Genomic DNA, 12532 nt, shown 5'->3' on the forward strand with positions numbered 1-12532 from the left:
TTTTTAAAAAAATAATTTGATTACAGAAAGAAATAATTGTTTGTTTGGGTAAACTGAACGAATAAGAAAATCAAATGTAAAATGTATTGCTATTATTTTCCATATATGTACACTAACTTCTCACAGAAGGAATGATTAGATCAAATTTAGATTCAAATAGTACTATAACCAGAAATTAAAGGGACACTAAACCCATTTTTTTCTTCTTTCATGATTCAGATAGTGCATGCATTTTTAAGCAACTTTCTAATTTACTCCTATTATCAATTTTTCTTTGTTCTCTTGCTTTCTTTATTTAAAAAGCAGAAATGTAATGCATAGGAGCCGGCCCATTTTTTATTGAGAACCTAGGTTATGCTTGCTTACTAAATGTCAGCCACCAATAAACAAGTGTTATCCATGGTTCTGAACCTAAAATGGCCTGGCTTTTAAGATTTACATTCCTGCTTTTTAAATAAAGATAGCAAGAGAACGAAGAAAAATTAATAGGAGTAAATTAGAAAGTTGCTTAAAATGTAATGCTCTATCTGAATCATGAAAGAAATAATGTGGGTTTGATATCCCTTTAAGTTAATGAAATAAAGGATAAATCCCATTTTACAGGATCCAGGCAAAATTATTTGAATTCAAAATGACATTTACAGTAAAAAGTTTACAAATAATTGAAAACTGCAAGACAAAAAAATAGTAACTGTAATATTTTTTTTTAGCATTGAATAAAGAAAACAATTAATTGTTAACTCTAAACAGGATTTTTATATCAAATATGTATTGCATTCCATTTCTGGTAACCATTACGTTGGTACATTGCATGTGAGGTTTTGTTCCCTCTGGCTCATGTGTAAAGAGCAATGGAATATGGTGGTGATTTGCAAATAAATTAATTCAACAAGAATCAGCCTCCCAGACAATTTAAGAAACCTGTTTTATGACATTTCCGTGGCATAGAGTTTCCACAGATGCATCTCCCTACCCAGAATCCTTTGCAACTGATATTCCAAATGACTCACATTTATAGCTACTGTTATGTATCACTAAATAGAATTCACACCAACTCTCTAAAGTGGATAACGACCATCTCTTACTACAGCTGTTGGGTTACTACGTGGTGGTAAACTAAAGCTTTATAGGGCCACTCTAAATGAAAACACATACACGTGTCAACAGAGTTTAATCTTGACACATTTCTGCAGCCTTAAAACCTGATGGATGAGTTTATCATGAATAAAAGCTACACCTGTCTTAATAAACAAAATCCAATTACTGAGATCTTTAATGAACACCCAAATGCAAGTAGATAATGATGATGATGGTGGAATTTATTGCTATGAATTGTGGGCAGTGTGACATCACAACTGTCTAATAGTAAAGAGCCCTTTAGTCATAAGTTTGTCATACAGGGATATTTTCACACCACTCCTTTGTATCTGTCAAGGCCGCTCACCTTCTCTGCAACACCAATCTGACTCATAAATTGGAAACAAGATCTTTCCTAGTTGTCTCCCAAAACCCTGGGGTGATCAAGTGTTCCCTGAAATCCAATCATAGGGACATTTTAAAAGGGTGTGAAACACAAGCATAGAAACGCCCTTTTGCAGTAATAAGGCAAATCAACACAGGCTACAATTATATAATTTCTGGATTTAAAAATAAAAAAAATTCTTTTTTGATCCATGCAACATGAAAGATTAAGCAAATTATATATGATAGGGTTAGGATTAGTTTAGTATTTTTTTGTTTTGTAGCAACATTAGGGAACAGAAGGTTTTAGTTAGAAACAAATGTGCCATTTCTTCCTTAGAAAATAGGTACTTGTTGCTTGCTAAGATATTTTTATTGTATATTAAAGGGACATATATGCTGAATCCATTGAAAGTGGTGTACTATAATCTTAAAAAGCTGACAAGAAAATATCACATGAATAAAAAGAAGATATTTTACCTCAAAATTTCTTCAGCTCACAATAGTAAGTGTTCCGAACAGTTATACTTCAGCTGTGTGATGAAAAAAAACCAGCCAATTGGCTTCATCAGTGCTGATGTCACACTTTGCTTTACTGTGAGATTTCAGTTAAATTTTGCAAGGTTTTATAGTAAATGATCACAGTATATATATAATCAAACTGAATGTGACGAGGCTAACTACAGATTTCACTTTCAGTTAAGAAACTGGATTGCAGAACCCTGACACTATAACATTCTACGCAGTGATTGTGGGTGATTAAATTAAATATAAAAATAATAATATAGAGGATTTTGAAGGGGTGCATCCCTAGATGGCAAAACAGTGCAATAATAGCAAAATGTGTATGTATCTCTCTCTCTCTCTCTCTCTCTCTCTCTCTCTCTCTCTCTCTCTCTCTCTCTCTCTCTCTCTCTATATATATATATATATATATATATATATATATATATATATATATATATATATATATATATATATATATCAGTACCCATCTATCATAAACACACATACATATATCTATATCAGTACCCATTTATCATAAACACACACACACACACACACACACATATATATGTGTGTGTGTTTATGATAGATGGGTACTGATATATATATATATATATATATATATATATATATATATATATATATATATATATATATATATATAATTAGTACCCATCTATCATAAACACACACACACATATACAAGTGGATATAAAAAGTCTACACACCCCTGTTAAAATGTCAGGTTTCTGTGATGTAAAAAAATGAGACAAAGATAAATCATTTCAGAACTTTTTCCACCTTTTAATGTGACCTATAAACTGTACAACTCAATTGAAAAACAAACTGAAATCTTTTAGGTAAAAGGAAATAGAAATAAAAAACTAAATTAATATGGTTGCATACGTGTGAACACCCTTAAACTAATACTTTATTGAAGCCCCTTTTGATTTTATTACAGCACTCAGCCTTTTTGGGTAAGAGTCTTTCAGCATGGCACAGCTTGACTTGGCAAGATTTGCCCACTCTTCTTTGCAAAAACACTCTAAATCTGTTAGATTGCAAGGGCATCTCCTGTGCACAGCCCTCTTCAGATCACCCCACAGATTTTGAATTGGAATCAGGTCTGGGCTCTGGCTGGGCCATCCCAAAACTTTAATCTTCTTCTGGTGAAGCCATTCCTTTGTTGATTTGGATGTATGTTTTGGGTCGTTGTCATGCTGAAAGATGAAGTTCCTCTTCAAGTTCAGCTTTCTAGCAGAAGCCTGAAGGTTTTGTGCCAATATTGTCTGGTATTTGGAACTGTTCATAATTCCCTCTAGTTTAACTAAGGCCCCAGTTCCAGCTGAAGAAAAACAGCCCCAAAGCATGATGCTGCCACCACCATGCTTCACTGTGGGTATGGTGTTCTTTTGGTGATATGCAGTGTTGTTTTTGAACCAAACATATCTTTTGGAATTATGGCCAAAAAGTTAAACTTTGGTTTCATCAGACCACCTTTTGCAACATGCTTTTGGGAAACTTCAGATGTGTTTTTGCAAAATTTAGCCGGGCTTGGATTTTTTTTGTAAGAAAAGGCTTCCATCTTGCCACTCTACCCCATAGCCCAGACATATGAAGAATACGGGCGATTGTTGTCACATGTACCACACAGCCAGTACTTGCCAGATATTCCTGCAGATCCTTTAATGTTGCTGTAGGCCTCTTGGCAGCCTCCCAAACCAGTTTTCTTCTCGTCTTTTCATCAATTTTGGAGGGACATCCAGTTCTTGGTAATGTCACTTTTGCACCATATTTTCTTCACTTAATGATGACTGTCTTCACTGTGTTCCATGGTATATCTAATGCCTTGGAAATTCTTTTGTACCCTTCTCCTGACTGATACCTTTTAACAATGAGATCCCTCTGATGCTTTAGAAGCTCTCTGCGGACCATGGCTTTTGCTGTAAGATGCGACTAACAAAATGTCAGGAAAGACCTACTAGAACAGCTGAACTTTATTTGGGGTTAATCAGAGGCACGTTAAATGATGACAGGTGTGTACTGACTCCTATTTAACATGATTTTGAATGTGATTGCTTAATTCTGAACACAGCTAAATCCCCAGTTATAAAAGGGTGTTCACACTTATGCAACCATATTATTTTATTTTTTTATTTTTATTTCCCTTTACCTAAAAGATTTCAGTTTGTTTTTCAATTGAGTTGTGTAGTTTATAGGTCACATTAAAGGTGGAAAAAGTTCTGAAATGATTTATCTTTTTCTCATTTTTTTTACATCACAGAAACCCGACAATTTTACAGGGGTGTGTAGATTGATTTATATATATATATATATATATATATATATATATATATATATATATATATATATATTAGTGCCCATCTATCATAAACACACACACATATATATCTATCTCGGTACCCATCTATCATAAACACACACACACATATATATCAGTACCCATCTATCATAAACACACACTCACATATATATCAGTACCCATATATCATAAACACACACACATATTTATATATATATATTTCTACATATGGACTGTATCTGTTTGGGTTTTTGCTGATAGCCCATTGTAACGAGCACACAGCCAGGTTAAAGCAATTCAAAAAGTGCTGGACTCTATCTGTTTATTTTGTATATATATATATATATATATATATATATATATATATATATATATATATATATATGTATATCAGTACCCATCTATCATAAACACACACATATATTTATTTATATATATATATATATATATATATATATATATATAGCAGTACCCATCTATAATAAACACACACACACACACATATATATATATATATATATATATATAGCAGTACCCATCTATCATAAACACACACCCACACACAAATAATTAGCAGTACCCATCTATCATTAACACACACACACACACACACACATATATATATATATATAGCAGTACCCATCTATCCTAAACACACACGCACAAATATATATATGTGTGTGTGTTTACAGTATACACACACAGTACTCTTGGTCATGATAGCTAGTGCAAAAAAGTAGCTATTACTATTTGACTGTCATTTTTCTTGACAGGCTTTGTATTTACTGTTAAAGATCATAGGGCGTCTGTGAATTTTAAACTCACACTTTGATCTCCTTTCAACCGTATTTTCTATGTCACTAAAATGGCTATTAGCAACATGTGCTTATGTGGTGCATGTTTCTGCCAAGGTGCTTTGTAATATAGTTGTCAAAATAATCACAACTGAAAAAATATATCGTCTGGCTTATATTCAAATGGATCATACTCTCCATATTTACTTATGTCAAGCACTTGATCTTTAGAAAGCCAAATAAGAGTTTGCAGTGCTGTCCAATTTGTGTTTTTCAAGTCATAGCTCTGTGAATTTTGAAGTTCCTATACGTGTAATTTTCTAGATGGCTCCAAACTGACTGGGGTCAATATGTGAAAGGACTCATTTCCTTTTTTTGTATCCTTCACACGCAGCAGAGGTGTTAGGCAGGAACTCTTGCTTCTTAATAAGCTTCAAAGTAATGATTTGCATAACTGAACGAGCTAACTAAAGTTTCTTAAAATAAATAGCATGCAAGGGATAGAAAAGATTTCTCGTCTGGTGTCCAGGTCTGTCTTAAATAAAGAAAGCACACATTCGTTTAGATCCTTAGTTATGCTTTGAGGGCATTTGTGGCACACGCATTCTGTGTATAATGCTAGAAGCTCAAGCTCAGAACAATGGTCATTGTTTAAAAACAGGTGATTCGAACAAGGCAAGTCACTTCTTTTGCCAAATGTGGTGCTGGAATCAATTAGTTACATCACATCTTTAAAAAGATTAGATCAGTTCTGTTAGTTGCTTAAAGAGACATTGTATTTGTGTTCTTATTTTCTGAAAGAGGGCATTTTCAAGAATGGATGGTATTTAGAAAGTTCTGGACAATTTAGATAATGACGACTAAACCTAGAAATAAAGTTCTGTTTATAGTAAAATGTCTAAGTGTGTTAGACTCCAATTTTAAATAAATGGTTATTTAAAATCAGTCTTAATTAAAGGGACAGTTTACTCAAAAATGTTGTCCCCTTTAATTTGTTCCCAATGATCCACTTCACCCGCTGGAGAGTATTAAATTGTTTACAAGTATTTCCATTACCCTTATATTGGCATATGAAATAGTTTATTTCGCCTGTGGTCTCCCCACCCATTCTGAAAGTTTTTGGCCTCAAGGTCAAGCTGTGTTACACAGCTATTAGGAGAAATTAGACTCCCAGTGGGTTATAGAAGAGATAAGGTAATAAAATGTTAATTTTCCATTGTTCTCTCAAAGTATTGGTGATTGGTTTATGGACAAATATAAGATAAATAAGCAGGTATATGTACACAATGTGATAAAGTAAAGAGATCTGATTATAACTACAAGCTCAACCCATTTTATTAGGTTGTGGCTTCAAAACACAAAATCAGCTCATTTATATACACAAATAAGCCTTATAAAAGCAAATCTCATACATTTTATACTCTGCAGCTGGTAAAAAAAAAAGTAATTAGAAACACATTAAGGGAAAAACAATTTTATAGTATACTGTCCCTTTAACAGCCATCATTTTTATTTTAAAAGGACAGTATATTGTAAAACTGTTTTTCCCTTAATGTGTTTCTCTTCTTTTTTTTTTTTACCAACCGCATAGTATAAAATGTAATCTAATAAAATTGTTTGAGCTTGTAGGTATAATCAGATCTCATTACTTTATCACACTGTGTACATATAGCTGCCTCTTTATCTTATATCTGTCCATAAACCAATCAGCAATACTTGGAGAGAACAATGGAAAATAAACATTTTATTACCTTATATCTATAGTATATCTATATTATTATTATTATTTATTTACATATTTTATACATATGAAATATTTGTTTTGTTGAGAACTAGTTCTCAGTGTCTAACCAGACAAAAGCGCTCGCTTTTTTTTCTTAAATTTATTTTCTTATGCAGATCTTTTTGCAAAACTGATAAATATTAATTATATAAAATTAATTTTATGCCCCTTTTAATGTCACTTTTAACCATTTTAATTCACCATCACACATCCTATAAAATTAACTGGTCTTCCTAGGTCTGAAAATGATTTGTGATCAGGTAAACATATCCCAACAAGCACAGGTGTCCGTACTGGTTGTTACTTGTAAATAAACATCATAAAACTTTGAAAAGCCCTGCAGTAGAAACCTGTTGTAGACCCCCTAAATTGGTTCACATAGTTGATCTTATTGTCCTTTTAATTAATTTATGGCAGTCTCTGGTCACATTTTAACACTGCATACAAGTTGCAGAGAAATTCTGTGTATACTGTCCTACAATACATGCTACAAAATCAATATTTTTTCTTTACCATAACTTGATTTTCGTTTTGTTTATTTTTAATGAACCAAGAGAACTTTCTGTTGTCAGCCTAAATAAAACGTGTTACTTAAAGGGACACTCAAGTCAAAATGAAACTTTCATTATTCAGATAGAGCGTGCCATTTGAAACAACTTTGCAATTTACTTCCATTAAAAAAAAGTGCAGTCTTTTTATATTTAAACTTTTTGAGTCACCAGCTCCTACTGAGCATGTGCAAGAATTCACAGAATAAACGTGTATGCACTTGTGATTGGCTGATGGCTGTCACATGGTATAGGGGGAGTGGAAATAAACATAACTTTTAAAATTGTCAGAAAAAAACTACTATTCATTTAAAGTTAAACTAAGTGCTATTACATTGTCTTGTTATCTTGCATTTGTCAATTATGCAAATCTACTGTGTTGACTGGTCCTTTAAAAAAAAAAAAACACTAACAAATGCAAATGTAATTTGGAAAAATTAAAAAAAAAATGTTTTCTTGTTTACTTCTATTACAAAACTTTTTTTTAGTATCCTCTGTTGAATATTAAAATGCTGAAAAAATAAAATCCCTAACTTGTAAAATACCAAAAACCAGAATCCCGAAAAAAAAAAAAAAAAATCCTGCAAGATTACCAACACTTTGAAAACCTCAATCCAAAAGCGATCACTGGTTAGATTGGCTGAACAGCCTCTGCCTGGGGGGTTGAAGGGGGCGCCCCCCAGACCCTCTGGCATCCACCCCAAGTGAACCTTGAACCCCGAAAAAGATAGTGAAGATGGGGACATCACAGCACATCGTATCTATAGGGTTTTTTAAATTTAGGGAGTTTGCATTTTAGGGATTTTATAATTTCGGGATTTTGTTCTTTCTGCATTTTGATTTTCTGGATTTTAGACATTAGGGATTATGTTCTTTCTGGATTTCAAGATTCTGTTTTATGGTATTATGGATTTTGAGTTTAGGTATTTTGATTGCCTCCCCATTTTAAACACAGCACTAGCTCAGGGAGCCTAAGGGGCTTGTGTCATCTGGTAAAGACTCAATTTGCATCATTTGGGGCTTGGTTAGGATCCTGAAAATCACAATGTTATTTAAAAAATAAGCAAAACTATACATTGTTACAAAACCACTCCCAGATGGGCTATAAAAATAAATAGATCATCTACAAAACATTTAGGCAAAGAAAAATCTAGTGTACAATGTCCCTTTAACATTGTTATAATTAGTTTTTTGTAAAAACTGTTGGTATATAGTACTGAGAGTATATTGGTACACTGTTATTAGAAGGAGCTTTGTTTCAACAAAAGATAACAAGAAAAAGATGGAAATGTGATAATAGCATTACATTGGAACATTTGTTTTGTTTTAAAACTTTGTTATAAAATAATTTAGGCTTTTGTGTTTCTTTTAACTTGTAATTCCAACTTGTTGCTGTGCTCTAGGTTATTCTTTGATATAAACAAACAATTAAAGGGGGGTTGTCAATGTCAAGTTATACTGCATTTGATTTTGGATTTTGAGAAACCTGCTTCCACTGCTGGGAAGCTAGCTTCTGATTGGTAGCTGCACATATATGCCGCTTGTCAGTGGCTCACTCAATGTGCCCAGCTAGCTCCCAGTTGTTGCATCTTCATCAAAGGATTCCAAGAGAATGAAGCAAATTTGATAATGTACACATTATCACTATGCCATATTGCTGCCTGGTTGTCAAGCAGTGTGGCAGTCAGACACTGCAATATCCTACTCGCACTTCCTGTGCACAGGAAAGGGCCCATGTTCCATAAAGGTTAGGGCCTTATTGGTCAATGGCCTGTTCAGTTGTCTGACGTGGGCATATGACTGTCAGGGGCTACATGTTGATAATATAAGCACTGCAATAATAGGGATCACAGCTAATGTATGATGTAGGTTTGTGCTGCAGCCTGATATTAGTAAATGGTTGATATGAGCTGTGGTTGAAATGCTGCAGAGTCTAATCTATTTTATGTGGGTATATACTCAACAGGTTTACATAATGGCCACTCACAGTCTAATTCTCCAGCAAACCTTAGTTCTAGAGATCATCAGTATTGTAAAAATGGTTTGTGTCTCTTAGCACTGCACAGTGGCATGAAGGTTCCTAAAGAAGCAATAGCCACAATCAAACTTCATGGAGGTTAAAGGGACACCAAACCCAAATTTTTTCTTTAGTGATTCAGATAGAGCATGCAAGTTTAAGCAACTTTCTAATTTACTCCTATTTTCAATTTTTCTTCATTCTCTTGCTATCTTTATTTTAAAAAGAAGGCATCTAAGCTAAGGAGACAGCAAACTTTTGGTTCAGAACCACGGACAGCACTTTTTTATTGGTGCTGTCCAATCAGCAAGGACAACCCAGGTTGTTCACCAAAAATGGTCCGGCATCTAAACTTCTTGCTTTTCAAATAAATATACCAAGATAATGAAGAAAATTTGATAATAGGAGTAAATTAGAAAGTTGCTTAAAATTGCATGCTCTATCTGAATCACAAAAGCGAAAATTTGGGTTCAGTGTCCCTTTAAGAAATATTGTTGAATGTCATACTGAAAATGAGTTATAGTGGGATGCTGCCCCAGAAAATCTGGGACACTTGGAAGCTGTCACATCAAATATATGACCTAAATACGCATTGATTGAATGTTTGGCAAAGCTTTGAGTGCTCTTTTTCTTTTTTGGCTAAAGAAGTGCTAGAAGTAAAAGGCAGTAACATCACTCCCTGGTATTCTGAACATGTTTAGTCAAATAGCTGTGCACATGGTTTACTTGGGTTTTGGGAATGGAATTGCCTATGAGACAATGGATCATGTGGGGAGCCCTGGAAAGTGGTAAAAAGTTTATTAACTCTAAAAGGAAACATTATTAAAGTAAACTGTGTAAAGTGGAAATGTCATTTGTTTTTACCTAAATTTCCATTTGATAAATAAAGTTTTAAAATAGAACATCTCTTTTGTGTAAAATTGTGCTTTGCCCCACGCTCCCTAGAAACGTCAAAAGCATAATCTGTAAACTAGGTTTAAAAATGCTGCAAATTGTGTAAACTAGCTGTTTGATTTTTGTTGTTTCCAGTAATTTATTTTGGACTCACTAGGGAGTGTGGAACAAGCACAATTTTACACAAAAAAAAGATGTTAAAACATTTTTTTTTAATTTTTTTAAGGACCACTCAATAGAATTGCATAATTAGCAAGTGGATGATAAAAAGACAATGCAATAAAACCTAGTCAGTAGATTTTTTTTCTGTCAAATTTATTTTTTCTCCCATTTTCCAGCCCCCTGAATCATGTGACAGACACCAGCCAATCACAGACTAGTATAGTATACCCTGTGAACTTGTGCACATGCTCAGTAGGAGCTTTTTCCCCAGAAAGTGTGAATATATATATATATATATAAATATATATATATATATATATATATATATATACAGGTGGCCCTCGGTTTACAACGGTTCAATTTGCACCATTTCAGAATAACAACCTTTTATTTCAGTCATGTGACTGCTATTGAAAAGCATTCAGAAGCAGTACATTGATTAAAATAGCCAGTAGGTGGAGCTGTCCGCTTGTGTTGCAGCAAAGATATGCAAGTCAAGCAAGCTGAAATTAATCAGTTTAACCAGACCTGAGCTATCTAGCGTTTGCAAAGGAACAAGATCTTCCTGTCTATAAATCAGTCCAGATTGGAATGCATAGAAAGAACTGTTTGCAGAAAAATGCAAGTAAAGTCTGTGTTGTGTGATTATTTTATTAGGTCTATAATGCTGTTTAGCAAATGTTTTTGTTCATTTAACTAAGTTTAATTATATAGTCTGTGTTGTGTGATTATTTTATTAGGTTTATAATGCTGTTTAGCATTTAACGTCTTCATTTCAAAGCTTTAAAAATAATGTATTATGTGTTACTTATGCCAATTTTGAGAGGGGCCTGGAACCTAACTCCCTCACTTCGCATTGACTTACATTATAAACTGGGTTTCAATTTACAACGGTTTCGATTTACAACCATTCCTTCTGGAACCTAACCCCGGCGTAAACTGAGGGCTATCTGTATATATATATATATATATATATATACAGTATATATATATATATATATATATATATATATAAAATTTGCAAAATAGGGCAATGGAAGTAAATTGGAAAGTGTCTTAAAACTGCTGCTCTTTCTGAATCATAAAAGATTATTTTGGCTTGTGTCCCTTTTTAGTGCTGTGCTTTCTAATTTTGCTGGAACTATTGGAATTCTTGGTTACTTTTAAAGAAATGCACAAATATGTTAAAGGTCTTATTACAGATTTGTATGTGCTACAAAAAGGGTGTCTTTTCTAGCACCATATTACAGGTGTCATATTATTTATTATTTTAATACTTGATTAGTAATTGCTTGTCTTTTCTATCCCTCCTTTTTTATTGTATATTTTGTTTGTCATCCATACTACGCATAAATTGCTTATAAAAAATACATGGGTGTTATTAGGGATTATAAGCAAGTCACAGTACTTGTTTTTATATAACAAAGGGATTCATTTCTAAACACAAATTGACACAATTTAATTTTTAAAGCTTTTGCAAGCTATATATAACCTAAATATACAGTATTGCATTTTTTCTGTCTGGGAATTTGTAGTATTTAACGGATTACATTTTTTAAAAAGATATATTTATTTAAATACATGGGTTGTGCTGAACAGTTTTAATGAATCAGCTATTCAGAAGAAATCCTTTTGTTTTGTTGTAAAATATTAAAGGTTTTCTTAGTAATCCATTATTATTTTGACAACTATGTGAATTAAAGGGATATGAAACCCAACATTTTTCTTTAATGATTCAGATAGAGCGTTCAATTTTAAACAACCTTCTAATATATTTCTATAATCAAATTTCTTTGTTCTTTTGGTATCTTTTGTTGAAAAGCTTCATATCCCTTTAAGGAAAAAAATATTCTCAAATTTTAATTATTTAGTAAATGCAGACATTTGCCTTTTATCTTTAATTCTGCCACCTACATTATTCTCACACCTATGGGAAACTGAATGTTGCAAACATCTGCAGATTATAATTTAAAGGGGCAGTCTACTTGAAAATTGTTATAGTTTAAAAAGTTAGATAATCCCTTTATCATCCATTCCCCAGTT

At 32.9% G+C, this 12532-nt stretch overlaps 1 protein-coding gene across 2 annotated transcripts in view; it reads left to right on the plus strand.

Moving 5' to 3' along the window:
- Nucleotides 1-12532, plus strand: part of LOC128638482 (pleckstrin homology domain-containing family N member 1) — a 70109-nt gene that overhangs the window by 11037 nt on the left and 46540 nt on the right. The window lies entirely within an intron of this gene.

This window comes from Bombina bombina, chromosome 8, assembly GCF_027579735.1.
Source record: "Bombina bombina isolate aBomBom1 chromosome 8, aBomBom1.pri, whole genome shotgun sequence".
NCBI classification, from domain to species: domain Eukaryota; kingdom Metazoa; phylum Chordata; class Amphibia; order Anura; family Bombinatoridae; genus Bombina; species Bombina bombina.